Below are 27829 nucleotides of genomic sequence, written 5' to 3' on the forward strand. Positions count from 1 at the left end.
CCCTCTACAAGGTCACATAGGTTTGGGGTCCATTTGTGGTTCGCATTCCACTTTTGGAGTATATGGTTTGTGTTGCCCCTATCCCTATGTTTCCCCATTGCATCCTATTGTAACTATACATTGTTTGCACTGTTTTCTAAGACTATACTGCATATTTTTGCTATTGTGTATATATATCTTGTGTATATTTCCTATCCTCTCACTGAGGGTACACTCTAAGATACTTTGGCATATTGTCATAAAAATAAAGTACCTTTATTTTTAGTATAACTGTGTATTGTGTTTTCTTATGATATTGTGCATATGACACTAAGTGGTACTGTAGTAGCTTCACACGTCTCCTAGTTCAGCCTAAGCTGCTCTGCTAAGCTACCATTATCTATCAGCCTAAGCTGCTAGACACCCTATACACTAATAAGGGATAACTGGGCCTGGTGCAAGGTGCAAGTACCCCTTGGTACTCACTACAAGCCAGTCCAGCCTCCTACACCATGGTGTTCTCCAATTGTCCTAGTCCCAAAGCCAGATGGCTCTATTCGTTTCTGTATTGATTTTAGGCAGCTAAACGCAATATCTCAGTTCGATACCTACCCCATCCCCCGGGTTGACGAGTTGTTAGAAAGACTAGGTAAAGCCCATTACCTGTCAATCCTGGACCTGACCAAGGGCTTTTGGCAAATACCCTTGGCTCCAGCAGATCGAGAAAAGACAGCCTTTTCTATGCCTTCAGGGCTATACCATTTCACTGTGCTTCCCTTCGGGTTGCATGGTGCTCCTGCTACCTTCCAAAGACTGATGGATCAACTTTTGAGACCTCACTATGAATACGCTGGAGCATATTTAGACGACATAGTAGTTTACAGTGAATCCTGGGAAGACCATCTTAAACACCTAGACTGAATATTCCAGTTATTATACTCTGCTGGGCTCAAGGCCAACCCCGCCAAATGCCACCTTGCCTGTAAGGACATCGCGTATCTTGGTTATTTCATAGGAAAGGGACAAAACCGACCACAAAAGAGCAAGGTAGAGGCTATACTCCAAGTACCGGTCCCAGCCACCAAATGGTAACTTCGATCTTTCCTTGGTCTAGTAGGGTATTATAGGAGATTTATACCTAACTATTCCACTCTGGCGGCCCCCCTAACCGACCTATTAAGAAAGGGACAACCAGCAAAAATAACAGGTCTAACCCCAACTCAACTGTCTAGTTTTCAATCCTTAAGAAACAGTCTCACCACTGAACCCGTCTTACGTTGGACAGACTTTACAAAAGCAATCCATCTCCAGACTGATGCCTCCGATGTAGGGATAGGTGCCATACTTTTCCAAACAGATGAATCAGGCCACAGACACCCTATAGTGTTTATCAGCTGGAAACTTTTGCCCCGAGAACAACGATACCCGGTGATTGAGAGGGAATGCCTGACTATTAAATGGGCCGTTCAAAATTTACAATATTAGCTTTTGGGTCACCCTTTTTTATTATATACCGACCATGCTCCCCTCACCTGGTTGTCCAAACACAAAAACACTAATTCCCGCATTCTGCAGTGGTTCATGGAGCTGCAACCCTTTTCATTTCAGGTACATCACATCCCGGGTGGCCAACAATACACTGCAGATTACCTGTCCCACTAACCCATAAGCTCAGAACTCCAACAGTCCCTCTCTAGGGGAGGGATATGTAACCGGGCGCCGGAACACGCGGCTCTCCCCCTTTACTAACACGACCCCAAAATCCCTAAGTAAAGACTTACCTTGCCTTCTTTCTTTTCCCGGTTCCTCTGACGACGCAACTCCACCACGAGACCTCCAACTGGATTGAAGAGGACCTAAAAAGGAAGAAGAGAGAAAGAGTTATATTCACTGGGAGATAGAGACTTATTGACTGATAGAAAAGAAACCTGTAGTGCAAATAAACGTGAATCTTCAACTCACCATAAACCTGAGTTGTCTTATCTGTCTGTACCGCTACGCCCACCGCTACACCCACAATCACTGATTATATAGATAGACTAACGGCCTGATTACGACCTTGGCAGAGGGGATTACTCCATCACAAATGTGACAGATATCCCGTCCACTGTATTACATGTTCCATAGAATATATTGGAAATTGTAAATACGGTGGGCAGTAATCCTCTCCATCAAGGTTGTAAACAGGCTCCAAGTCTCTATATTCTGAAGTTCTTCTTGTTATATAAACAGTTCTACTAACCTCGTAGGAACCATATAACATGGCACCACCAATATTTTAGGTCAGGTACTTATTTAATGGGTCTCCTGAGTAGTTTTCTTGTGGGTTCCCAAGGTTCCGTTTTTTACCTCTACATGAAGACATCTGTGTTGAAAAGGATTTATCCTCCTTCTCAGCGTAATAGGAAGCATCTATTTATGTCTGTAGGTTGTTCAAGCTTGAACATTTTAAAAGGATTACTGACTATAGTTTAACCTTTCTTTGAATTCTATATCAGGTCCAGAGGCTCGGATTATGCATCATCTTTCTTCACTTTATTCAACAACAGCCTTATCAACAAACCACTGTTCCCAAGAAACATAGAGAAAAAAGAAAAAGCAAGACCATCAACTAATCAGTAAATAGTCCTTTTCATTCAGTCCATCTACACTATTTGCACCCTCTCTTTCTTCACTGCTCAGCAGCCAGAAGCCAGTTGAGTGCCTTTCTTTGCTTCTCCTTTATATTTGCTATCATTAGCCTTATTAAACCAGTGTGGAATTAACGTGACTACAGTACAGTGTTTTGTTTATATTGGTTTGCCTGTTATTGTGCTCGTGCTATGTTGTTTGTGTGATATTGCTTGCCTTTTACACAGGTTGCAGTGGGAGCATGTCTCAGAGCTCCTCACACGCATACATTACTTTGGGGCTGCATGGCAGCAGTTTTCTTCTGCTGACCAATCATTAATCTTTATTGTTTAGTTAATAAAAACCATAACAATCATCTCATAATACAACATATTTAAAGATAAAAATCTCTAAAATTCTATAAAATTCCGTAAATTCCTTGGCCATGAAACCATGCGAGGATCTAAAATCAGTTTCTCAACTCTAAGGTGCAAAAAGTGCGTGATTAAGCATGTATCCCAGATAGCAGGTTTACGTCTTTGGTGTGTGCAGTCAAGAATTTGATAAATTTGCATATTGATTGTGCATCATTAGGATCAAACATTGACATCACCGCTGACTGACAGGAACGAGTCCCATTTCTCCTAAAATGCGGTTTTAATAGTTGTCTGCGGGCTTCCTTTAAGGCTGGACAAATACAAATCAGGTGAACCATAGCTTCTTTCGGGCCTTTACATAGCCTGCAGGAAGTCTCTCCTCTATTCTTCCACAATGGTTGATCCGCTCTAGCAGGAGATGCTCCCAAACGCAGAGTCAAGAAGCGATGCTTGATGTGAAGTGCGAAGGTTGCAGCCAGGTATTGTGATGGGGCCATAGTAGTATAAGTATGCATTACCAGCCAGGCGCGTGAGCGTTGCGCAAGTTTAGCTTTATCATCTAGAAAAGATTGGACACTTATTTCTTTTTTATCGCTCGACACAAAAGGGAATACGACATGTTGGAATCCCATAGGTACTTTGTTTTCGTCTCTTGCAAGGAGTTGTTCAGGTACCTGTTGTATACTGAATCTGGATTGCCGTTTACTGAATTCCATAGTGCCACTACTATCGGGCTGACAGTGTTTTCACTTATTTTGTACCAGATCTTTATTGTGTGGGCCTTCCTGTCGAGCTGCTGTTGTGTTAGACCAAATTCCAGCCTTATTTGTGCAGGGGAAGCAGAGCGAGGAAGATTGAAGAATTGCTTATAGATTTTTATTTGTTGTCTTTCCAGAAGGCTAGCATCTTTCCCGTATTGGGCTGCGCTTCCGTATGTAATTGCTGGAAGGAATTTAGCCGACATAACCGACATTAGTGGTTTATATGATGGGCCCTTTAATCTTTTAGCAAGAGTGGAGAAAGCGAACGCCAAGGCTTTGCACTTCTGTAGAATATACTGGTTTTGCGGCACAAAATTTATCTTATTGTCTACAGTAAATCCAAGATATTTGTAGCTGCAGATCGTATCAAGAGTGATACCGTTCAATTTTATTTTATTTGCAGGATTCAAAGAGCAGCCTATTGACATTGTTTTTGTCTTTGAAGTGTTAACCTCTAGTTTGTTTGTCTTTGCAAATTCGCCCAAGGCACTAACCAGCCATTGCAACCCTATTTTTGTGTGGCTTAACAGAACAATGTCATCAGCATACAATAGATGTGTTTTAGCCAGACTTCCCATCCTTGGAGAATGCGAGTTGGTTGCGTCTCGTTTTGCCGAGAGATCTGCCATGAAGAGGTTAACGAGGTGCGGGGCTAACACGCAGCCTTGCTTTAATCCTATATTTGTTGGTACTCTCCTGGAAACTTTTGAGCCGTCTGCTACCTTGATTCGTACCCAAGTTTTATCATACAGCAATTCTATGCACCTCAAAATTCGTTCTTGCAAACCCCAACTCCGTAGTTTGTTCCAGAGAATTGCCCTGTCCACACAATCAAAAGCACTTTTGAAATCCACAAAACATATGTGTAAATTTTTCTTCAAGCACTTTGCTTGGTTGGCTATATCTCCTAGCGCAAGAATGTTAGTCACTGTGCCGTAGCCCTTCCGGAAACCATTTTGATTCATAGGGACCAGGTTATTTAGATTAGACCAGGTGAGCAGGTCTGCTAGGATTAAAGAGGCAAAGTATTTGGCCTCACTGTCAATTAGAGCTATCAGCATATAGCTAGCTGGGTTTGCCCTGCTGCCTCCTTTGTATATGGGATTAATGATGAATCTTTTCCAACTATCAGGAATGGTACTGTTACGTTCGACTTCAGCATATAATATTGACAGAGTGGCTGACCAATAATCAAAATCCGCTTTAAATATGGCTTGGGGGAGACCGTTAGGGCCGGGAGCCCCGTCCCTACGGCTCCTTCTGATCACCTGGGCTACTTTATTGGCACTGAATCTCATATCTCTCTGACGAACGTCTGTAGGTTTTAGTGAAGTCTTCATTTGCTGATTTTCTACAGGAGGGGTTGCTTGAAAAAGATGTCTAACAGGTAATCCACCCATTTATCTTCTGAAATTGAAGTACAGTTTATTACTCTTGCCTTTTGGTCTATTTCATTCACTGACATCCAGAATTATCTAGTATTAGCCTTTCTTAAGTTGAAAATTAATTTGATCCAGAAATCATCCTCCTTTTGGGTTCATATTTGCCATACCTGTTTCTTCTAATTTTTCCGAAGGGTTTTTATTTGGGCACATAAAGATTCTGTAGGAGGTCTATCTTTTGTGGATCTGAGTTTGTGTTTCAGATCCTTTTTTAATTCTAAGATATTTGGTGGCATAGTTAGTGGCCTCCGGTTATGATTTGGAGCTTGACGCCTGGGCAAGCCAAGTGATGGTACTAACTGTAGGAAGCTGGCCCACACCTCCCCAGCTGAGAGATCTTGGCGTGCTGTTGATTGAAGCAGGGTTTTTATATTTGTGCACAGCTGTGGTAGAGAGGACTCCGTCCAAAACAAGCAGTTTAGATTGACAGAGGTTACTGTTCCTAATTCATTTATGGCTGGAAGAAAACACGGAACGTTCCAAGCCAATTCTATATGCTGAAGCAAATGGTCATTGTGGAGAGTAGGTATGATTTTGAATTTTTATCATGTGCCAGCAGGGGAAGAGAGACGGCAGTATAGTCAATTGTAGTTGCAGATTTTGCACTATGATGAGTAAAGCTGGGCGGGACATCACCTTCCACCCTGGCGTTTAGCACCCTCATACTCAGATGTTCTAAGGCCTCTACCAATTGCTTGCCCCTTATATCCAGTTTCATCTGTATTGATGGTAACTGTGGTAGCACTGACCAAATTGCGTTTTCTGCTGCCAATTGCTCGTCCAGTTCTGGAGTATATATCAGGTTGCTGTTAAAGTCGCCTGTTACTAAAATGTCCCATGCTGGATTAGCGCACCGGATCTCTTCTACCTTTTGCAGTAACTTCTCGAAGAGAAGTACTTTACGATGTTTCCGCGGATGGGCGTAGACATTAAAGATAATTAGTGGAGCGTGACGATTGAAACTAAAATTGATTTTTATTGCCTGTAAGTCCGTCGATGAGAAGGCCAGCTGTTCTGTTGTGACCTGAAGTGCCGTAGAGATGAATGTGGCTAGACCACCGCTTGCCCTGCCTGATTTGTTTGATTTTTCAGCTCCAATGTGGTGTAGAGAATAGCCTCCTAGTTCTATCGGGTCTAACAGCCATGTTTCTTGCAGCACTATTATCGAGTAGTTGCAACTGGACATTACTGTAAATCCTTCTGTAATAATTGCTTTTGCTCCCGCGATGTTCCAGGACATAATAGTAACGGTCGGCCTTTGATCTGTATCAAGTGCATTGCGTATGGTGGGTCAATTACTTCTCCTTGAATTTAGGGTAGGTGCCATCCATCTCCATTCGTCTTGTACTCCATTCCCTACAATTAGGGGATCAATAGAGGTATTTGAATCTTTTTCCCCCATTTGGATTGACGCTGTTCCGCTTCCCCGACGTCCGGGCCCCATCCGCGCTTGTGGGCCTGTGACTCCGTTATTTGAATTGGTTCACTTTTCAGATTTAACAATAGGAGAAAAGGATAACGTGGGCTGGTTGGTTGTGATAGCCGTATACCCCAGTTTTCAAACTGTTGCTTAACTGCCATGATTAATGCAGCGATTTCGCTTGTTCTCCACATAGTCAGAGTTTGTTCCTGGTCATTCTGAGTGCTGTTGGAGAGGAATTTCAGTGATATTAAATCTGGGGACAAAATTTTCTTAGTTGAAGGAAGCTCCGCCAAAAGCTTCAGAATGTTGCCCCTGTTCAGGCTATCTTGTTGGCCGAGTGAGTCATAATTTGGGGTTAGAATGACCTGCCTTGATTCCCTATCATTTTCAATAACATGACTAGATTGTGATTGATGGGAATGCTCTATAATTCTGTGTGGCATAGGCCTGTTCCGTTGACCATCCTCCGACTTGTTTCTGTTTGGGGCCCTTTTGAGCGTGGATGATTGTTTGCTTAAAAGGGCTTTGTTTTCAAGGTCTGTTGCGGCTATTTGAGTATTTTGAATGATTACTTTTGTCTTTATTCGTCCATCATGATGAGTAGTTGAGACCTCCCTAGAAAGATATTTGAGATTTAGGGTCAGTGACAAGTGTGTTTCTCTGGTGAGAGGATTGATTCTGGACTGCGAGTCGTCTGCTAAAGGAGTGAATTTATTGTTCTTTGTGCCTGCGGGGATTACTATAACCTGCCCCGCATTGACCTGGGTGGACGATCTTCACCTGGAAGATGTTTTGAGACTCAGCAAGATGCTCTGGGTCTTGTCCGGAAGGGTTATTGTAGATAGTGAGGAAGTGGCTTGTGCGACAGCTGCATAGGAGGGTGGCACTGGTGGAATCTTCACTGGTAATTGGGCATCTAAATGGATCTCAGATTTTTCCTTGTTGATGCAATTTCCTGCCCTTAGATCTCCCTGACGAGGAGCCGCCAACCTCATGACCGATGCGTGCCCGTTCAATTGGTCTTGGGATGTTGGGTGTGGCATGTTATATTTGACCGACATTGGCGAGTCAGCAGGTAGATGTTCTCCAGTGAATTGTTGTTCTGGACTGGTGACTACCCCCTCCCTTATGGCTTTGGAGCTATTTGAGATTTGCATACTACTTGCGGTTCCTGAAACTCGATTTTGCGGTTGCCGAAGCGTTGAAAATATGGGATAAAGATTTTCATTAATAGCTTTGGCACGTGTTTGTTTCCTTGCCTTTCTTGCTCGCTTTTTTTGTCTCTTTGTTAGGGGTTTCAGTGCTGGAGCTTGCTGCTCAATTATACTCTCCAAATTGGTAGATGCTGTTTGTTCCGACTGTGAAGATCCATCTGATCCGTCTGTGACCATTGGGTTAATGCGCTGAATGTTTGCATCTTTTTTTGCTGGGCTGCTTACCCCAAAGGCTGGTGTCTTTTGAGATGTATCGTGGTTCCTCAGGATGGCCTCATTGGTTTTCCTTGTTTTAACTTCCTGCAGAATCTCTACTAAGACTTGTTGTAACGTACACAGTTTATCTATTATTGGGCCACAATTACAAAGAATTTGCTGGTGGTTGCAATTTTGTTCGATTGGACGGATGGCCAGCGAGTCCAATTTGTGATTGATGTCAGCTATGTATGTGGCCATTACCTTCATTAGATCCATTTGCAAGTCTAATTTATCTGACTGCATGTTAAGAATCGCCGTAGAGCATTCAGCAATGAGGTGTGGAGTCGCGTTAGATCTCCCATCTCACAAGTAAGGTGGCCTGCATGAGCGGGATTTTTGAATAGAATTTTTTTTTCCCTGTTAATGGACTCTGAGGGGGTATTATTGGAAGGTGAAGCAGTCGAGTTGCTTTTTACCATTAATTCCTCAAGTGATTGTATTTAGGACATCTCGCTAGAAATTTCAATAATCGAGTTAAAAGTTATTTCTTGTTGGTGCGTAGTAATGCTGTTTTTAATGCTTCCTACCACCAGAGGATAGCTCGACTGCTGATCCTTAGGATTCACTAGGTCAAAAGTTTTTAAGTCCAGTGCTTCTCCCAGGTCTTTGTTATTTGTTATAGAGAGCGACTGTAACCAGGAATCTTCCAACCCTGTAGTTACTTCGGAACCAATGTCCAGTCTCTCATTGTTACCCTGGGTGTTGAAATTTGACCACAGGATTGGGGTCGATTGTTGGTGGGTTTTCACATACCCAGTGTCATTATGTACCTCTGTCGCATTACCCGTAGAGATTGGAAGCTCGGAGTTACTTGGGTTGCCCGTTAAAACCTGTTGCTGAGCACCTGGAGAAGTTTCCCACTAATGAGCATGTACCTGAGCCATAGTCACGATTCTACCCGCTTGCAAATTTTTGTGCGCTATTGGCTACTTAAATAACTGAAGTTGATTTGTTGCCCTTGGACCAGGGGATCACTAAGCTCTTCAGGAGCTTGGTCCTTTGATGTTTCCTGACAGGGGAGGGCTACCCCTAATTGTTGTGTCGGGTTTGTTAACAGCCCGGGCCCCAGCTGCCCCGTGACCAGAGGTTGTGTAATCAGTGGGGTTGGAAGGCCCACGTCGATGTCGGGATTTGAGAAGAAAGCTGCAGCTGGGTCTTTCAAAAAGTCAGCCTTGTTAAGGAGTCCTGTTTGATTGAAGTAGAGCTGAAAAGCAGTGAGAGGCACTACCAGCTGATCCAGTCTGCTACTTTGCAGACTTTGCGCTGAGCGCTTCTCTGAACACTTTCCCTTCCCTTGCGTCCTCCTTTGGGATTTTAAAGGTTTGACTTTGACCTCTGCTAGAATCCTGAGTCGCCCCGATCTCATGGTGGCTATCTCTTAGCCCGGATTGGTGAAAGAGAAGCGCAATTTGCTTTTTCCTGATGTTTAGGACTGCAGGATTACAGTGGCTTACAGTGGCTGGTGAGCGGGGCACCCGGGGGATTCACAAGCTGCACCCAACCTAGCGGGCCGCCTCCGTGTAACCCCGGTGCACTCTCTCCGCAGCAGTTTACTAAAACTGCTGTGCTCACTGCGATCTGTGGAGAATGGTGGGCCCTGGTAGGCCCTAAGTACTACACCTTCTGCTGAGGTAATAGTAGGTAAAGTTGTACATGCGGCGACATACAGCAGTGGGCTGGGCGTCCGAGGGCTGAATGTTCGTAGGTTTCGTAAGTGAGGAGGTAGGTGAGGAGCGAGGTGTAGTTGTGAGGTGCGGTGGGTAAGCGGGGCACACAGGGCCCACAAGCTGCACCCAGACCTGGCTGGGCCGCTTCCGTGTGGCCCTGGTGCACTCACTCCGCTGCTGTGACTAACACAGCTGCGCTCACCCTGCCTGGGGGAACTCACAGGAGGGCTTGCTAGAATACATTCTAGATTTGGCGGGGCTTCAACAAAGGCAGACTAGCCTCCAATAACATTAGGCTCTTCGCGCACGTACTAGGAAAGAAGCTCCTCCTGGTTTAGGTGGGGGGTGCAGGTCGTGGTGGCTTCCTGCAATATCGTCACTGGTTCATCGCATCAGCACTGCAGTGTTTCCACCAGGGAGGTTAGTTTGGTTTGCGTTTGTGCCAGGGGGATACTTAAGGGTAGGGAAAGGGAGCAGGAGAGGGATGAAAGGAATAAAGAGTAGGAGAAGCTTTCAAGTACGCTCTGGTTTTCCCATCAGCAGTTTAGAAGTCTTCCCATCTGAATTTTAAATCCAGGCCGCTCTGTCCCAGCTGACAGCTGGGGTTATGGCTGCACCACCCTTCCTACCCCCCTCCTGCACCCAACAACAAAAAGAGGGGAGTGGGGGGCCTGCCTCCTGTCTCTGATAGGAGGGGACACGTTCATCTTAAGTGCTCAACCAGCCCCACCACCACACTTCCTCCAGCAGACGTCCTGATATCCTGGCGTCCTGTGTGGTCCGATGTTGAATCCCAGGGGGCCTTCAGACCGCCGTTAACCGATCCTCATCCGCCTGCCAGAGAGCTGTGGTAATGCGGCTGCGGGGGCGGAGCGTTTGTTCTCCGTTAGGCCTCTCCCTCGCGCTCGCTGCTCTCAGTAGCCTTCACAGCAACGGCAGCGGATGCCCTCATCCGCGTCTGCAGCGGCGCCCTCGTCAGTGCGTCAGCTCCGTCTCACTCAGCGCGTCTCGTCAGTGCGTCCTCAGCGTGTCTCCAAGGGATCCCTCAGCGCCGTCTTATAAGAGAGTCTTATTCCCATAGAAATGATGTTTAGGGCTGTGAAAAACGTTATCTTTCTTTGCAGCAAAAACGGGCGGATCCGGCTCCAACTCAATAAATCACCAACATACTTTCTCCGTAGAACCTAATCCAAACAGGGCAGCCTCGGAGCGGAGGGACGGAGCACCCTTGCAAAACATTCCATCAAACTTCTCTCCATAAAGAGATGCGCCGTACGCCTTTAGTCAATAGCATTGTGAGGCATTTTAATTTCACTTTTCAATCACTCAAACAAAAGTTCTTTCTTTTTCCTGACGCATTTCGGCTAGCAAAATCAGAAATCAGAAATACTCAAACAACCGGCTTCACAGAGATTTGTCTATGTTACGGTGATATGGATGAAAAAGAAAAGACACGCAATTGCTCATGGAGAGTAAGGAATCGCATGCCTGACCATTAGAGGGCGCTCGGGTCTTGCACTGCCTCAGCAGTCGTCGAGGAGTCTGCCAACACACCACAGGTTGTGCAGGTTGGTTCTGCTAGTGTTCTAGCAGTATCCTTGTGGACATCCTTAGGGCCATCAAAGGTTTTTTTGTCACATAAGGGTACCCCAGAACCCAGAAATAGAAGTCCCAAGCTATGTAAAAGTCCATCACATAAAATTCTGTGGACTGTGATTTCGAAAGAGTGTATTTATTCAGTCAAGAAAAACTCTGTAGACTCCAGTATATATTACGTCATACCAACAGCCCCAGATGACACTTTTCGTCACAATGTGTGACTTTTTCAAGGCTAATGAACCGTGTTGTGTAGGTAATTCAAAAAGTAAGTCCATAAAAATAATATAAGCAATGAGTCTAATTGAAGTCTTGAAGAGTCTACAAGGACTGCCACTTTTTACTCTTGTACCTTGTCAACTCATACACCTAACTAGGATTTTCATAAACTGATATTCTGGTATGTGAATACGCATAAGTCGGGCGACTTCTGGATAAAAAAACGCAATTGACTTCTTTATTTGAGTGCTGGGGTACCCTTATTTGAGTTTATGTATACAGCGAACTTTTTTGGCCTTCTGTCAACTTTTACCATTGGCAATAGGGCACTTGGTACCTCGTAAGCACCTTTTTTTTACTTTTGTTGCTTACTATACATACCCACAACTTTGCATTTTTTGATAGGAGGTGCTTTACCTATACCACTGCTACCAATTGTCTTTGTGAAGAATTTTTGTGTAGCCTGCACCAATCTTGGGGGCCTGTAGCCTTCTTGGCTACTTACATATGCAGATGCTACTTCATTAGGCTATTGGACGCATATTTCGATGCCGCAGGGACAGACCCAGGCTGTACCCTTAAGACTTTTTCTAGGGTGTTTGTCCCATTTACTTGAGTCACTGACTCCTCTTATAGCTAGGTTCCCTAGCACCACTACTTAGCCTATTATGCAGGCACCTGAATATGAGTACTTTGAGGAGTCAACCTCCTTTTTGTCTCTGGATGGAGAACATGTACGGTCGCTGGCACTCGTGCCCTTGGAGGAAAATAGTAATAGGCTGACCCAAGCTCGCCAGCAGGGCTCGACACAGTGTCTGGATGCCTGGCTCCCCAGCGCCAGAACAGCAAGCACCCTATTGATCAGGTGGTTGATAAGGATGCTTTTGAGCACCTAAAAAAAGCCTTCCTTCAGTCCCAGCTGCAGCAGTCTGAGCCTGACCCTTTTCAGTTGGCCCCATCTCCTCAGGATGAGTCAGATGATGATCCCAGTCCCTCAATGCCTTGGCGTCCTTCCTTTGATGAGTTTTCTCCCCCACCCACTCCCTTCTCGCATCTCAAGCAGATAGTTTAGTGGTGGACATATTGGACCTGGAGGATCTGGGACACCTCCAGTCTTCGATGTGGTCCTCGAGTGCTATGGTAGAACTTATGTGGCTGGGCGCCTTCAAAAGCCCCTAGAAAAGGAGGTTCTGGCCTGCCTCCAGACAAAGTGTCCTTGCCTGTCCCTGGAGGGCATGGTCACCCTTACACCAGAAATTGATGAAAGAATGGCCACTTTCCTGGTGAAATATATTTGAGACCCAAAGAAGGGCGTTGACCACTCTTGGTGGTCTTGCCAAGACTAATTTTGGGATGTGGTTGGGCCCCTTACCAAGAGACTCGACATGGTCAGGGGTCCTCATATCAATGGAGATGCTCTCAATCTGGGCCCAATATGCAGTTATCTTACTTGACCATGCTAATGGTGCTCTTTCAGCGTAGAGGAGGCGCTCCCTCCTCATTAAGGTTGACCCAAAACTGGGAGTTCTGGCAGCATCAGAGGCAGGTTCCTGCGTGCAAATGGGAGGGGATTGTTTGGTGACCTCTTTATTAAAGAAATTGGCAAGTTTGTTCAGACATTCAACTTGCTGGATATGGCACAAGCTTCCATTAATAATATTTTTTGTTCTAAGGTTTTCATGGGGGCCAGGCGTTTGGCTGCTTCACCACCATTGCCTCCCAGAAAGGGCAAGGCTTCTGTCAAGGCCAGTGAAGGAACCCTGCAAGATTTGTCAGTTTCTACCCCACCCATCATTTCCATCGCACCCATGGGGGCAGAGGAGAGGGTTGAGGCCACAATCAAGGATCTGCCCAAGGTAAGAACTCTCCTTTTTTCTCCCCAACTAAAAGAGGAAGGGTGTCTGGTATTGTTCAAGGACTCCTGACAGGCAGTGACTTCCGACGCCTGGGTTCTCCAGACTGTTCATGGTTTTCACTTGGAATTCAAGGACACCCCAGTGCAACAGTTCAGATCTCATCCTATGCTGTTTTCCCGAGGACAGTCATCCTTGATAGACCAGGAAGGAAATCTCAGGGTTGTTGAAGAAAGGGGCGATTGTTCCTTCCACTTTGCTCTCAAATGGGTTTGTGAGCATTATTTTTCTAGTGGAGAAAAGAGATGGGGTCAACGCCAAGTAATCAACCTCAAGGAATTCAACGAGTGGCTGGTATATCTCCACTTCAAGATGAAGTGAATCCACCTCCTCTGCGACCTTTTGAGGCCAGTAGACTGTTTGGTTCGGTTGGACCTCAAAGATGCTTATCTCATGATTCCGGTGTTTCCACTGCATCGCAGATTCCTGCAATTCTGTTGGGGTCCTCAGGTCTATGAATTCCAGAAACTACCATTTGATCTGTCGTCCCCCTCTGGTGTTTCACCAAGGTTCTCAGGCCAGTGGTAGAGTTCCTCAGCAACAGAGGCATCCGCTTAATTGTCTATCTCAACGATCTGTTGCTGATGGATCAGTGCCCTTGGGCTTGGTCAATCCACCTCCAAACAACAGTGGCTTTGTTTGTAAAGTTTGGGTTTGTCATTAACAATCAGAAGTCCCTGCTAGTCCCAGCAAAGAGAACGACTTTCCTGGGTTTTGTGATTGACTCAAAGGAGTTGGCCCTGAGCCTGCCCTCCAAGAAGATGACAAAAATCTGAAACAAATGGTGCAAGATAATGGCTTGTTCCTCTGACCTAACTCGTCAGTTTATCCCAAACTCAGCCATTGTACAAGCTTTTCGGCCATTGGCTCCTGTTGCTCTGCCAGTAGATTCCGCACTGCCACGGGAAACGGTCAAGGGTCCTAGTTATAGTCATCATCATGGAAATCACTCGACCTCTGCTCAAGCAAATTCTTCACTCTTTCCTCTTAATCCGGGCCATTCTGTGGCCCATTCTACTCATGTGCCCAACCGAAATTGCATCGACATGTGTAACGTCCCTCGACTTCCGTCACATACGAGGGAAGACACTTCCTCTCTTATTAACAAGGTGTCGTATTGGATTCGCCACACTAGGGGTTGTGGCTCTATCATTCACGCGGATATTGCCTTTGCTTCTCGTGTGCGAGGCCCTGGTGGGCGGGACACTATCAAACTTCATCTTGCCAGCCCCGCTTTAGTTAAAGGGATCTTGCAGATGGAAGCTCGTAATTTATCAAGATCTGACTCTGACACTTTTTTAGAGAAAGTTTGCCTGCTATGGGTCACAAGATCACGTCCTTGCGTCCACCCGGAGCCAACCCAATTCCTCAAAATGCCTCTGTTTCAACTGTCTCCCCTGGCTTGTTGCCTTTTCCAGGCGACAGGCTGCTTTGGTTTGCAACAATAAAGGTACCTTCATACAAGACCCCGTCACCTCAGGGGATACATATGATGTGGATTGACTATGTCATTCTAATTCTTGCAAACATAATGTTCCACATGTCTGGGCAACAACACTTACAAGATCTTCATTTGGTTTGGGTGACAATACTACAAGGGCCTTACCCTGCACCACTAATGGGACTTCCAATTCTGCTCCTGATGCCGACTCTTGTACGCCAGCTTGTAGCATCACAAAAAGGAAAATATTGTCTTGGAATGTGGCTGGCATCAAGAGCAAACTATCTGATCCGGACTGGGGGGCTTATGTTGAATCTTTTTCCATATGTATGTTTCAGGAAACTTGGGCTATGGATTGTGCGTATAGGCAAGGCTATTGTTGTTTCACTAAAAAGGCGACTCCGTCCACTAGGGGAAGGGCGATTGGGGGTCTATGCACTTGGGTCAAGCTGACTGAAGTGGGCAGGGTAAAGGAAATTACTGTTGACTCTTGCGATATCCTTGCAGTAGCAATATGGCCTATCACAGGCACTCCGGTGTTATGTATTAATATTTATAATAGGCCAGGTCCATCTAACCGCCAGTCTGGTACTATTCATCTGTTGCACAAATTTTTATCCAATCTTTATTCTAAATATTGTGTTATTATTGCAGGTGATCTCAATGCCCAAATTGAATTAGATTCAGCTTTTGTCGAGTCTATCCAGGCCGAAGATGAAGTATGGAATCTTCCCCCGCTTTCAATCCAACCAGTGCCATGTACTCCTCCCCTTAGGGTCATACAGATAATAGACCTTGTAGTAACTCATGGCCTGCATTTTGGAAATGGCCGTTTTTTTAAATGACAACTCTAGACCCACCTTCTACAGAGGCCACTATAGTAGCACTCTGGATTACGTTATTTTTGATCTGCGAGTCTGGCATTTTATAATCAATGTTGAGGTTGGTTCTCGGTACACTAGCGACCATGCCCCTTTACAAATTGAATATAATGCAACTCTTTTTTCAGGGCTCACTCCACCTTATGTTTTGGATGCTCCCAATGATTGGCTGGAATTATCCAGCAATAGGCGTGCGGTGAGATGGTCTTCGTTTTTGAAATCCAATCTGCTTAATGATAAGCTTCATGACCTAGTCTCTTGCCACCAGCTTTTTGATGACTCTGTTGTCTTATCTCCCTCAGAAGTTATGTCCACTCATGCGACTCTTTTTATGGATCTTAAGGAGCTCTTTACTAAAACCCCCTCAACCCAAAACAATTCCTCTATGCCCAATTGTAAGTGGTTTGATAAGGAGTGTCGGGAGGCTAAGAGCCTCTTGTCTAAAGCTCCAAAGCTAAAGAGCCGGGATGCTATCATTCATGCAAGAAGGAACTATGCTTCTACTTGTAAGTCATCTAAACTTAAATATGAAGAAAAATTGTGGGAGCGTCTGCTGGAGGCAGCTGGTGCCTGTGACCTTATACTTTTTTGGACCCTGGTCTCACGCAGAGACCCCGCCCTTTCATCTACTCCTGAATGTCACATTGATGCAGAATCCTGGCTCTCCCATTTTCGGGAACTTTCTGGGTCTTTCTCCAATCTGAACAATTCTCCTATTGATACTTCATTGTGCTTTTCCCCTGCGTCATCCTTTACCCTAATGGAAACTGAGCTGGCAATCTGCGCTCAAAGAACAGGGAAGGCTTCTGGCTTAGACAGTGTCCCATCGGACCTGTATAAATCAGATTTATCTGTTTGGACCCGGTACATTAATAGGCTATCGAATATTGTTCTGACAACCCGTTCCTACCCAGATACGTGGAAGGTGGCTATTATCGTCCCCATACATAAAAAAGGAGATAAGAGCTCCCATGGGAACTACAGACCGATTAGTCTATTAGATAACCTGCAAAAAATATTCTCTTTCCAGTTGTTATCCAGATTAAAACACTGGATAACAAAAAATCAGGTTTTAAGCCATCTCCAGGCTGGTTTCCGGGACAAGGTCAGTACCATCGATCAGGTCTTCCGATTTACTACCATCAAGTGGAAGACCGTAGACGCAGACAAAGGCCATTTATTTGTGGCCTTTGTCGATTTGAAATCTGCGTTTGACCTTGTCCCGCGTGCTAAGCTCTGGGAGGTCCTGAGCAATATTGGAGTTCCGGGTTCTTTGATTAATGTTATCCAAGATCTTTACTCTGATAATTACGCCAGAGTGTGCTGGGGTTCGGCTGGTGAACTGACCCCAGCTTTTTCTACAACGCGCGGTGTGAGGCAGGGGTGCGACCTTGCGCCCACCCTATTCCTATTGTTTATCAACGCTTGCATCCCATACCTCTTAGATTGTTATGGTGATGCCCCGAATTTGGGTGGCCAGAAGTTCCCCTGTCTACTGTTCGCAGACGACACCCAGTTACTCTCGCGAACTGCCATGGTCCTTTCCAGATTGCTATCACGATTTTTGGAGTTTTGCAAAGATCATGGGTTGGAAATCAACTCAGCAAAAACAAAGTATATGGTCTTTGGGGACAATAGGTGCAAAATGAAGAGACCAGTATACCTAGATGGCGCTCCCTTGGAAAGAGTGGGCACTTTTGACTACTAAGGTATCAAACTGGAAGACTCACACCTTTGGCATGCACACCGCCAGAAATCCTTACTGTGCCTGAAGCAAAGGGCGGGTGGCATTGTAAGATTTGCTTCTAGATCTCCCAAGTTTGCAATGTCTCCCGCCCTTGAAATATATAAATTCCAAGCCCGGGGGGGGGGCCTTATATGGTGCTGAACTTTGGGGCCATTGTAACCTGGTGGATTTGGAAAGGGCGGAAAATCAATTTTTGAAATCATTGTTAAAAGTTCCTTCTAGCACTCCATCTCTGCCCATCCGTATGGATTTAAATCTTTTTTCTATTTCGCAGATTGCTGCTTTAAGGCCCTTGCTATATTGGATCCGGCTCTGGATAACAGATGCCCTTTCTCCATTTCGTTGTGGGCTTCTCAAATTGGTGGGCAGCAACACTATTAGTAAAACGAAATGGTGTACCTATGTCAAAGAATCCTTATTCCATCTAGGTTTTGGGTCCTATTGGTTGGACCCTCCTTCCATTCCTAAAACTGCTGTGCAGCTACTGAAGGATGCTTTTTGGCACAACGTTCAGATTGTGCAATTTACTAAGATTGTTCCGCTGTCAATGTCTGATAATTATTTATTACTCAAATGCCACTATGAATTTGAGCCTTATATGGATATAGCATTATCTCCATTTGCGCGAGCTCTTTTTGTTAGATTCAGAATAGGGTCCCTCCCTCTGGGTTCTCTAACGTACAATTGGCATTGTTCCACTAATAGTTCCAAGCTCTGCCCGATGGGCTGCCAACGTGAAGAGTCTATCTCACATGTTCTCTTTTATTGTCATGCATGTCACAAACAAAGAGCTTGTTGGATTATCCCGCTCTGCAAATCTATAGGCGCCAGGTCTCATTTGTATGCTGAGAGAATTTTTAAATCTGATCCGTCTGCCGAGGTGGTTTTACCAGTGGCAAAATTCCTCCAATCAATCTGGCACCTCAGACTAGCAATTTTAAAGAATAAGACTGGGTAGCTAATTTTTAGATTTATGTATGCACTTTAATTGACTTTTTGATGTCTGATTTTAGTATTTAAGTTTTAATATTAAGACACCGTTTTATTGCATTATTGAACACCTACGGGCATAGGGAATAGGGTCCTTGTTGTGTGGTACACTCTAAATTTAGGAGACATATATTGTGATCATTTTGTTCGAATTTTAACTCTCTATTATCTCTTTTATATTTTTATTGTGTTCATACTTTTTAGTGTTCTACCAATTTCAAAAAATTAACAGTTTATGATAGTTGTATTGTACTTTTAGGGTATGTTTTTACTTACCGAAATAAAGTTAAATGGATGAATGGCTTGTTCAAACACGTCTCTCAAGCAGCTGGTCATGCTGGTGAGCCTCTTGGCATCATCCATACAAGTCATCTTCTTGGGATTTCTCCACTACAGGGCTTTGCAGCGGTTAAAAGCGCAGCACCAACACGAAGGATTGCCTTATTTGGCAGTGATCCCTCAAACGGACGAAGTCAAGGACGGGATAAGATGGTGCTTGACTCTTATGGAGGCCTGGAACGGGAGGGCTATCTTCGGCTCCAGTTTGAACATAGTTATTGAGTCAGAAGCCAGTCGATCAAGTTCAGGGGCCAGTTGTAGACGTGTATCCATAGGAGGAAAGTGGTCCTCAGAAGAGCAGTCTCTATACGTAAACTGCTTGATACTCCTGGCAGGCTCCTTTGCAGCCCAGTTCTGGACAAAGCACAAGGTCAGTTGCTTAGTCCTGTTGAAGATCGACAACATATTGGCAGCAAGGTAGATCAGTTGCCTGGAAGCCTTTTTGCAGTACTGCCTGGATTGGGACTTTCTGTGACGGCGTAGTATCTTCCAGGGAGATCGAACGAAATAGCCAATTGGCACTTTGGATATCTCCTGGAGTTCAGTGCGTGGCAACTTCATCTTGAAGTGTTTCAAGTGATCCAAACGCTCTGGGGGCTGTTCTCCATGGACATGTTTGCTTCTCGCCTAGACTCTCACCTCGCCCACTTCTTTAGTTAGAGGCTGGACCTGCAGGCGGCAGCGATGGGTGCATTCTTGCAGGATTAGAGCCTGGAGGAGGGATACTGGTCTCCCCCGTTTGCGATCCTGATGAAGCCAGCTACTCGAGTGCACAGGCAGAAGGTGAGTCTAGTTGTGATCATCCAGCTTTGGAGGTCTCAAGTATGGTTCCAGTGAAGATGGAACTTTCTTGTGATTCTTCAATCTGTCTACCCCAGAGGCAGGTTATGCTTCGGGATCCCTAAGGGAATCCCCACCGCACTGTACTGGATGGACAACTGTTCCTCATGGCCTGGAGGATTTCAGGGCTCAGTGGAAAGTCAGAGGACTTTCGGAGATGGCTCAAAGTCTCTGTTTCAAAGCTTGAACTGATAGGACAAATAAGAGGTACAAATCAGCCTGGGGATGATGGGTGAGTTGGTATTTGCAAAGGGGTGAGGATACCATGGAATCCAGAATCGTTCAGATCTTGAACTTCTTGTCTTCCTTGGTTGAAGAAGGGATGGCTTACAGGTTGGTAAATGCTTTTCATTCGGCCATTTCTGCAGGTCATCTCTCTGTTGAGGGGCTTCCTGTAGGGAAACATCCCACAGTTAGTAAGTTGATGAGAGGCATGAGGCGTTCTGTTTCTCCTGGACCCAAATATTCAGTTCTATGGGACGTTACCAAGGTTCTTAATCTTTTTCTTTTTTGGCTGAAAAATAAGTACCTCACTAGAAAACTGTTATCAAGTAAGCTGGCAATGTTGCAATGATTGGTTTCTTGCAAACATGTCTCTGCTGTAAGAGCCCTGAATATTAATGGTGGGGTTTTCATCCCGGAGGGTATAACTTCTCCTATTTCCAGATGGACAAAGTGCAATTCTAGGATAGTCTCCTGTACTGAGTTTGTGCAAGTTATGCATTGTTCAATGTCTCAAAACGTATGAGACTTTGACAGAGGATGTTCACCTGGCTAGGGAACATAAACTGAAGTTTGCCTTGTGTAATCCATTTAAAGTGGTCACTTCCACCACTATTGTGCAATGGGTGAGGGACATCCTGCAGAAGACAGGAGTTGACATTTAAATTTTTGAGCACATTTGGCTAGGGGTGACATGGCATTTAAAATGTTTTTGCCGGGAGCATGCCTAGAGGATATTTTGAGCGCAGCTGACTGGTCGTTGGATTCAACCTTTAAGACTTACTACTTTAAGCTAGTGAGTCATATGTCTATACTGGTAGTAGATAAGCTTTGAAGGTACATAATTCGAACCTCCGGTCCTGGCATAGAATGTAAATTTTCCTAGCTAAATTGAAGGAACATTTTACACTCTATTAAGGACACAGAGGTGAGGATTATTCCCACCTGCATCAAGATGTCTTGTATCCTCCCTGATGAGGTGTTAAGATTCAGTTGGAATTCTGGAACACTTCATAAGGAATACGTATATGAGGAATTAAGTTATGGTTACTGATTCTGGTGAATGTCTGCTATAATGTTCCATATTGTATGAGAATCCTATACAGTCAAACTTTATGGTCATTTGATTGCACTGAAATTTAAGTATGATATTGGACTTCATTAGCATTATTGTATATATCTTTAATTGGTGATATGTTCAACAGGTTTCTGGCAGAATGTTACAAGATTGTCTCTATTATTTCAGGGAAAGAGATCTCCAAGCAAGAATGAATCTGATAGGAATGCAACCCACTTGTTGAGAAACATCTGTCGCATGAAGAAAGAGGGGGCATAAATAGTGTAGATGGACTATAAAAGGAGGAGTATTTTCTGATTGGTTGATGGTTCTGTTTTTTTTCTTTTTTCCTTATGTTTCTTGGGAAAGGTAGTTTGTTGATAAGGCTGCTGTGGAATAAAGTGAAGAAAGATGATGCATAATCCTCACCTTCACGTCCTTAATAGAACTGAAACTTTCTTTCACGTTAGCTAGGAAAATTTACATTCCATTCATCAAAACATGGTCCAACCAATGAATATTCCTGTCAATGGTAGACAGGCAGTTACTGCACATTTGATTGATCTATAAATAGAAACTACAAGTTTGTATTGATTTGATCAAGTTACATCATGTGGCCAGTTTTTCTCAGGAGGGCACAAGGGTATCTGGGTAGTTCCTTATCTCCTCTCTCTACCCTGCAAGAGATCCATCTACATGCATTAAGCAATCCTAATCTTACTACCTCCAGTGGGGGACTTTTTATGCCAAATTTTCCTTGGTGCCTGTTACTAGTACCAATATAAGATTTGTTTCTAATGGGGGTCTTCAGTCTTTGATGGCTGCTCCTAAAAATGAAACCATGTGTTATCAACCACCTTTGAAGGAACAGACTGGCTCTCTGTTGCCTCATGAGGTACCTGTTTTTGCACAGAGTGCCTCTGGTTATTTTGCCGGCACTGATGATTTCCCTTCCAGTTCTTCACATACTTCCTTGCATGGTGCACGTGTGCTATGGTTTTGGTTGAAAAAGACTTATCTGATTCTTCCATGGTCCTACTTTTGGATTTTTCTTGCACTGTTTTTTCTCTTCATCCGGATTGGATGTGTTACAGTTTTCTTTCTGCTGTTCATTGGACATAATCTCCGAGACTGTTCTTCTCCAGACCTGGTAGGGGAAGTACTTAAGCCCCATTCGTCCTCAAATGAGGTCCAAAGAGATTTGTCCCCTGTGAACATTACTGCGTTTCCTGTCCATGATGGTACTGTTTTGGATAACGTTCCCTATGATGTTTTTGGTCCCACAGAGACTTTTCAAATTCCTTATGTTTTTAAGATTGCAATGGATGATTTTGTTACCCCCAGGTCCATCTCTGATAAATAGGATGTTACGACTGTTTCAAATATGCTATCTGAACTAGAATCCTGTACAATATTCAAAAATTTGAATTTGTACTTGAATTCTGCAACTTAGAGAGAAATGTTTAGCTATTACCATTATGCACACCATTACTTACACAGAGGTAGTACTTCATGTGCTGTTTTTAATTAGATACAGTGTAACACTGCCTAATCCCACCTGTAGGGAGTCCCCAACAATATTTGAAAACATTTCCTTATTTTTCAGGGCATGTACCCACAGATCCAGTTTTGTTTTATTATAGACTTACACCATCCCCAGCAAAGAAGAATAAGCTGGCACAATCAAAATTGATTTATTCTGATTCCTCTGTTTCCCAATTGACACTCAAAGGTTATGAATATTTGCAAGAGAATATTGATTTGAAATCAATTTGGGGTACACAACATTGCCTGCAGGTCCAGGGCATTGATGCTTTTTTTCAGGGCATATCTGATTCCTTGACAAATTATATTTTTGAACAAAACATTACAACAGCCTATGTTTCTTGGATTAGCTAATGTTAAAAATGTAAATACCCCTAGCATTCCCTCTGTTGCAACATTTGACAATTGGCAACAGAACATTAATCTCACAGAAGACTACTAAATGAAATGGAGCAAAATGGTACATACAACTCTTCACCTTCCGGTTCAGATGGATGGTTGGTGTGACCCATTGACACTAATGACTGCAATTCACATATTGTACACTTTTCCATAGGTTTTAAGGCTAGGAGGCCAGACCGCAGTTCTGTTCAGTCACAACACTCAGGTGTAGCAACTACCAACAGTGCAGTTAAGTTATGCCCTCAATGGCTAGACCATTCCACCTTGTCTGTTATTAAACAACATGTGTCACTTCTTTCAGACAACATGACTTTGCAAGATTTTTTATTAGGTCCCAGATCTCCCCATTCTAAATGTTTCCTAAATTATATTTATAATGAAATGTGGACAATTTCACAAGATGCTGCTGATCAGTTGTGTCAAATTGATAAGCAAAATGTAGAAAAAGCGTTGGCTGTTGTTGATAATGGCATGATCACATTGTCTAGTCCCATATATCCATTGAATATTATGGTGCCATCTGCATTTGATACCATACAAAATGACACGTCTGCACTTTTACATGGTCAAAGTCAATTAAGATTAATTTTGCAGTTGAGTTGGACATTGCAGGTTTTAAAATCAGAGTGCCATGGAAATATTTAAATACGATAGAATTGTTTTTGCCTTATACCCTCTCATGTATACAACAAGTGATGGCAAAGAAAGACACGACTTACACTATGCTTAATGGAGAGCATCTACCAAAACTGCCTTTCACAATAGCTGAAACCCCTTCAGATATATAGTTAAGCTATAGTTTCATTTATCTACCAATATATACATTTCATCTCACATCATGTCTGAAACATTTTTAAGTAGGCAGGTACAAACAAATGGCTGAATGTTTTTTGCATGAAACCTGGTTTCTTCCTCTAGATTACAAATGCGTGAGTGGAGACAGAGCAGTCTTTCTCAGTGTAAATGAATGTGGAATTTCCTTGGGCTATTCATTAATCTGTAAAGAGATAACACTGCATGGAGCGTGCAGTGCGTCCATGGGTAATTTAGTGTGTTATTTGAGAGGAGTTCCTCCATGCTTGGTTAAGCCAGTTTTTTTGTTACTTTCTAATGGAAGTTAATTGGTTCTAAATTACCAATGGAATGAAGCCAGGTGTCCCTTATATTGCAACTGTTTCCAAGGCTGTGGCTTGTTATATGAATGGCATATATTCTCCTACACACTTGGCTAGGGAAATAACCTTGTGGCCTACAGTCTCTGCTTCTAACATTAACATTGATATGTTAAGCTGACTGAAAGCCTTACTCTTTCAAAAAGACATGGCACTAACATCTGCCAGAGAAACTTTTGACCTCCAATCTTCCTCAGAAGTACAATCCCTCTTGCACACTAATTTGCTAATGCATTTCGGTGAAATTATGCCCCACATTTTCAATGCTTCTAATACCGCTGGAGAAGCACATTTTTTAAAAGTGGTTGGGTCTGGATTTCATTCTGCATTTCAGACTGTACTTCGAGTGATTCAGTCTTTTATACATTCCCTATTCTCAAATGTTTTTGGAGGCATTCCGCTTGTGGTATTCCTGGTAATCGCTATTTTGGTTCGATTTTTGTAGCTCCACAATGGATTTGTCACAACAAGGCCAAATGGTTATGGAACTGCCACACATCCTTCTGTGTTATGAACGCATGTTCCAGTACTTTGGAGTGTCAATATTACAGGAACTGAAATAACACTATTCTTTGTCTTTCTGGCCTGTGTGGTTTCAGGGTGTCCAGCCTGTGTTTCCCTGTCTGTGGTGCTCTTTCGAGTGTGCACTAGACTTATGTCTCGCTATACAATTGGCACTGACTACGGACATGAATACGCTAGTGTATCCCTAGACGTTGGCACATCCAGAGTTGTCCTGTGTTGCTACTGTTGCTGCAAGATGCTTTCTATGATTCACCTGTGCCACTTTGGATGGATTCTTCCACTCCATGTTTTACGGCATCTGGCTCCTCTTCTGAGGCTGCACTTCTGGTGTTGATGCCTTCTGATTGGGCTGGCACTGACCATGTTGGTTCCTTGAAACTTGCTCTTCAGGCCTCTGTGGATCTGTCGTCTGAGGATGCGAGTTCCTCCTTTGACCCCAATCATTGCATGGACATGGTACATGTTTCAGAGTTACTGTCCTGCACTTCTGGTGCCTCCTAGACTCTATGATTCGGCTCCTTGGGTTTTAGACTTTTTTAATTCATTTTTTAATAGCCTGTATGATTTTTAATAAGCAATTTTAAATGGCTTTCGGTATCTACTTGGATTATTAAAGTATCTTATGATATATTTTCGATTCTTTGTATTCTTTTGACTGCTATTATCTTTTTTTTGAGGTAGTCTCCTTTCTGACCAAGGGGAGGGTGTTGCATGGCCCGTGTTAAGTCTCCATTTTCGATTAACGTTTTTAGCTTGACAACTTTTATCTAATTGTGACTTTTCACATAGTTTCCTACTAACAAGAGAATGTGCTGTTCAAGCATTTATTCCTGGTAGGCATTGTCACCCTGTAGTCTGCACATTCAGTCCAGGGACACACAATCGGTATGCAGTGCCTTTGTTTTTCTTTTCTGTGCTTGTTAGAAGACCACCTATTTTTGCTAGTCAAACCAAAGTGGCTGTTCCTCACCTCTGCCACAGTGCGATAGGGAGACAGTTTTATTATATAAACAGCACCTGTGCTACACTCACTGGAGGAGCACTTCACCCCAGATTATCATGGAACCACTGTAACTGAGATGCAGCCATGCTGACTCCAACTGCCATCCTTTTAAAGAAGATAACCTGTACACTTAAACTAGCTTCCTGACACATAAAATCAAAGTATGGGGGTTAGATTATCCAACTGATCTGACAGAGGGGTATTCCTGCTATGCTCTGTTTAGTATATTATTATATACAGATTGGAATGAGCCAACATTATTAACAATTAACATGGTCAAATTGTTTATATTGTTTACAATTCTAATAATGCTGATTAGAGTAACGTCTCATCTTTCTAATATTTTCAGCTCATGCTTTGTATGAAATAATATGATCCTTTGAATGAAAATGCATTTTCATATCTTTCTTGTGTTTACCTTGGGCATGGAAGAGTGACCAAATGAAACAGTAGATCTGTTTCCACTGATTCCTTGGGAATCAGTGTGTCATATTTGAGGTTGCCAACAACATCTATTACCCTGGTCAATTTAGAGGTGTGTGTGTGTGTGTGTGGTACTGAGCTAGCCGAAACAAACCAACAATCACTGATTATATAGGTAGATTATGGCTCTAATTTCTGATGTTCTACTTGTTATATACACAGTCCTACTAACTTCATAGGAACTGTTTAACATCTGGGTACCATGTACTGGGGGGGTACAGGTAAGCTAGCCCAGCCAATTGGGTAAAAGGCAATTTGGCATACCAGTTTATGGATAAGGGCACAGGCACTGAGGCTGGTTAGTGGGCCTCGGTGCACTCTGAGAGTTGAAAAAACAGCAGCATCAGTCCAAAAACTTGGGGGTGACCGTACAAAACGAGGCATTTCCTTACATATATGCATTATTGTCCAATTTAGGATTTCTTCTTGTTTTGTCACAGGTTAATCCTTAGTAGAATGAAACAGTCCTAGTCTTAGAAACTTCAGTTAAATGTTGAAGAAAATAGTTCAAAGTTCACTTTCATCAGCAAAACAAATTAATTTCAGAATACTTCCCTGTATTCCAAACGTCCATCAGAATAATCCTTTACTAGCCAATAGGTCTTGTCTTGACAAAGAAAATCAGAGATCTAAGTGGTGGTGTTATGACTGCAGCAACATTGTACCACGGTTGCTAAGCACAGGATGCCATGAACAAAGATTGAAGGTATACCCCATATTATAGGGTGGATGCTGTCTCTCCAGAATGCATTACAGTTCTGGGCTTGCTGTAGATCATAGTTCATAATATGTATCTCCTAGCAGGGAGTAAGTAGAAACTATTCACTGGGACATCCTCCCAATCACTGTCATACCAAAAGAGGTCGAGCATACTGTTCACTTTGTCTAAGTATATAGCCCTATTTACTAGATTTAATTTAATGTATTAAAGAATCCCTTTCTTTTAGATAAAAATCCTCACCCACATTTCGTGGTATGATTCATCTTAGGGTCATTATCTCATCCTAGGGAATTTCTGCTAGGATGGGCTCGACAGCAGCTGGTGAGCTCTAAACAGAATATAGTGGGATTGGAATAAAGTAAAAGTATCCATATGATACAGTGTTTTTATGATGATACTTTTCGACAAGATTAAAAACAAAAGTGTAGATGTAGTAGGATCACAATTGTCCCTATATCTATTTCATCACCATGTCTCACCCACATATAAAAATGGCTCTTGGGGTCAGTGGCTTTCATGAGAACAACACAAGCTTTTCTCACCCAATCAAAACTTACTATACCTATTGTGGTTAAATAATAATTGAGAGTATAGGAAAATGAGAAACTAGGTATTGAAAAATATACTCACTTGTTTCTAGATATCATCATCTTTTCCTGTAGAGTGAAAAAAAGAAAAACGGGAAAATGTAAAATCAACTCACAAAAAGGCTCATTAGAGAATATGTATGCCCTTGTGCTCCCACAGAAAGTGCTCCAACTCAGTGTACATGTTGCAAAAACACACCTGAAGGCATTATTCCGTGAATCAGGACACACCAGAGAAGCCTAGCTTACTTTAGAGTATAGAGAAGAGAGGCTCATGGGATGGGGGGAGTATTTTCCCTGTAGTCAGACAAAGGGACAAATCATAGCAAATGTATTGGTATTATAACCCTGGTATTACCTATGTTACCAATCCCTAGAGACTAAGGGCCAGATTTAGAGTTTGTTAACAAAATGT

The 27829-nt window shown here is 43.4% G+C and overlaps 1 long non-coding RNA gene across 1 annotated transcript; it reads right to left on the minus strand.

The window, feature by feature from the left end:
* Positions 1-1758: 1758 nt before the first annotated feature.
* Positions 1759-27821, minus strand: LOC138292520 (uncharacterized). The gene is made up of 3 exons (XR_011202709.1): positions 27614-27821; positions 27458-27483; positions 1759-1835 (listed from the first exon to the last, which is right to left on the minus strand). It is a non-coding gene; the product is annotated as an uncharacterized lncRNA (long non-coding RNA).
* Between the last annotated feature and the right edge of the window lie 8 nt (positions 27822-27829).

Source organism: Pleurodeles waltl, chromosome 4_2, assembly GCF_031143425.1.
Source record: "Pleurodeles waltl isolate 20211129_DDA chromosome 4_2, aPleWal1.hap1.20221129, whole genome shotgun sequence".
NCBI lineage: Eukaryota > Metazoa > Chordata > Amphibia > Caudata > Salamandridae > Pleurodeles > Pleurodeles waltl.